We start from the raw sequence: 2,737 nt of genomic DNA, 5'->3' as shown, positions 1-2,737 counted from the left end.
CCAGGCCCCTTTTCCATTTGTAGCGTTTTGATATAGTCATCCTGGTATGGAAATGTCAATTTTGATCTCCATCGCAAGGTTGCCCAGCTTCCTTGAAATTGTCCTTCAGTTGTACATGTTGCAAGATGACTGAAGCACTTTGCATTGTGCTCTGGAACCTCTCTGGCAATGAAAGTTTGTACTGTATTCATGGCATAGGGGATGAGAGAACAGATGTACCAACCCTCCCTAGAGGCTTTCTCCCCCACCTTTTCTCATGTCTTGGTACCACATGTGATTACGCTGGTGAGCTGTGTTATCTAAATAGGTATTTATCCCTTCACTATCTTCCTCTACGTCTCTTTTGTGTCTCCCAAATTCTGCATAGTAATCATAGAGTAAATCAAAAGTAGTTTTCACAGTAGGGAGAACCATAGGGACTTCTCCTTCAGGAGTACTAACATGATAGAGACTGTGAAAGATGAGGAACAGAAAGACAAAGAGAACAATCATGCAAGCATATGTTATGCATAAGAACATAGGCATCCATATCTCGTGCATCCCCTACTGTTTGTTGCATTTGTTCATTTTCTAGAACGTGCCACTCTCTTTGTTAATCATTTCTAATACAATCATAAAGTTTCTTTATGTTTGCAACTGTAAAATCTGTTCAATTATAGCAAGGAGTCTTCTTATCACTTGCTCATTTTTATGATCCTGTAAGAAAGTTTGAATACTAACGTCTCTTCTAACAAGAGCAGGGTAAGACTGAAGTATGAACACAAAGACAGCAAGCACAAGCCGATGAACATCACTATCAGTAGGCACCATATGCTTGATCACTTAGAACAAATATTCACCACAAAATGAATCTGGATCCTGATCTCATTTCCAATTTCTGATAAAAAACGGACATTTAGGCATATCTCTGATGTTTTATTTTCTGCTTTAATATGTATTTCTAAAAGTTCATTTCAAAATTCTAGAAATCCTCCACAAGTGTTTTCATTCACTGCTAAACTATCTATAAGGAGTGTCCGTGGAATTTCAGCGCAAATAAAGCATGTATTAATCACTCATTGTTTTATCGTCTTTCTTCTCGGTCATCAATCCGGTCTGCACACGCTGAAATTCTTCTGGTCTTGCTTCTGGATCAGCAACGGTAGGAGCGAAGGTCTCACCCTTATAAATCTTCACATCACCCAGGTGCAGCCAAGCTCTTCTTCCTTGTATCTTAGCAGCAGAATGGGACAATTCTTCAGTAATAAAAGGGCCATGAAAACGTGGCTCATGCCACTTCCTGGTAAAATATTTGATTATCACTAGGTCCCCAACATATAACTTAGTTGGTGGTAATAGTTTGCTTGAACTGGTTGCCAAATTATCTATTTCTGTGTTCTTAGACCGACCCCCTTGGGGCTTGACTTGATCGGAAATGAAAGAAATACTAGAGGTCATACATGTCAAATAATCATGCATCTCATTGCCTAAAGTTTTAGCTACGCTCTGTGCATCACTTCTACTCCTAGACAGAGGTTTAAGGGGCCTTTTCATTAGACGGCTTGTAAGTAGTTTGTGCGGGGTAAAATGGTGGTCTGATCCTGGCTAATTCCAAAGGGCATAAAAGACTAGGGGTAGTCAATTCAGCCATCCGCTTTTCAAAGTCAATTTGATCTTGGCAATCCTTTCTTTGAGGAGGTCGTTGAGTCTCTCACATACACCGTTCACCTGCGGGTCATAAGCAGAAGAAAACATGTGCTTTATATTCAATAAAAGGCTTATCTGTTAAAATAGTTCTTTGACAAAATTTGGTCGGTTATCGGATCTTAGCACCTCACACACACCCCACCTCAGGAACACCTCATGCACTAAAAACTTTGCTGCACAAGTGGCATCAGGGTGTGTACACGTACCTGCATCGATTCACCTAGAAAAAGGACACACCGCCACTAATATATACCTATATCCATTCCATTATAGTCGATATGTAAATGCTCAAATGGACCATTCGGTTGAGATATTACCCCTCTAATCGTTCTCAGTGTATACCCAGCAGTAAACTTTTGACACACAATGCTGTTCTCCATAGATAGTCCAACGTGTTCCAAGAAATTAGGAATGAACCAGTCTTCTGCTATACTGGCAGCAAGACTTTCTCTAGTTACATGCGCAGGGTAATACAGCTGTTCAGGCACTACATTTAATAATGTCACAGGCATCACTGGCTTACCAGTGCTGTCCTGTCACCATAATGTTTCCATCGGGGATGAAGAACCTTTGTTTCCATAACTCTTGCTCTTCATGTGGTGCACTTCCTCGAATCTCTATTAATTGGGTTATCGACAACTTATTAAACCCCTCTTGCACTAATATCATTGTAACAACATTTTCTTTAATACTCTCAGTTTCAAAACTCAAAATTTCTGGAGAATATGCAACTCTTTTGGCTTCTTTGTCTGCAGCTTCATTCCAGAAAGAGATAATATCTGTTTGATTAGTAGTATGTGCTGCGCATTTAACGACCGCTATGGCCACTGGGAGTTGTAGTGCCTTAATGAGTCTATCCAATAAGGATACATGCTGCACTGTAGAGCCATCTGTGTGGAGGAAGCCCCTCCTTTTCCAACATGACAATCCTGCATGTCCGGTTGAAGTCACACAGGCAGAGTCACTGTACACTGTCACTTTCTGCCCTTCATGTTTCTCAAGTGCGACAATAGCGCTACTAATTCTACTACTTGTGCTGAAAAATTAGACG

The 2,737-nt window shown here is 40.6% G+C and overlaps 1 long non-coding RNA gene across 1 annotated transcript in view; it reads right to left on the bottom strand.

Annotated features, from left to right (window-relative positions):
* Positions 1-908: 908 nt before the first annotated feature.
* The window catches only part of LOC138553302 (uncharacterized), a 56,945-nt gene continuing 55,116 nt past the window's right edge, over positions 909-2,737 (bottom strand). The window contains exon 2 of the long non-coding RNA XR_011297173.1: positions 909-1,707. This is a non-coding gene — a long non-coding RNA (uncharacterized lncRNA). The remainder of the gene's footprint in view (positions 1,708-2,737) is intronic.

Source organism: Ambystoma mexicanum, chromosome 1p (genome assembly GCF_040938575.1).
Source record: "Ambystoma mexicanum isolate Mex_15411 chromosome 1p, UKY_AmexF1_1, whole genome shotgun sequence".
Taxonomy (NCBI): Eukaryota; Metazoa; Chordata; class Amphibia; order Caudata; family Ambystomatidae; genus Ambystoma; species Ambystoma mexicanum.
This window is presented reverse-complemented; position numbering and strand designations above follow the sequence as displayed.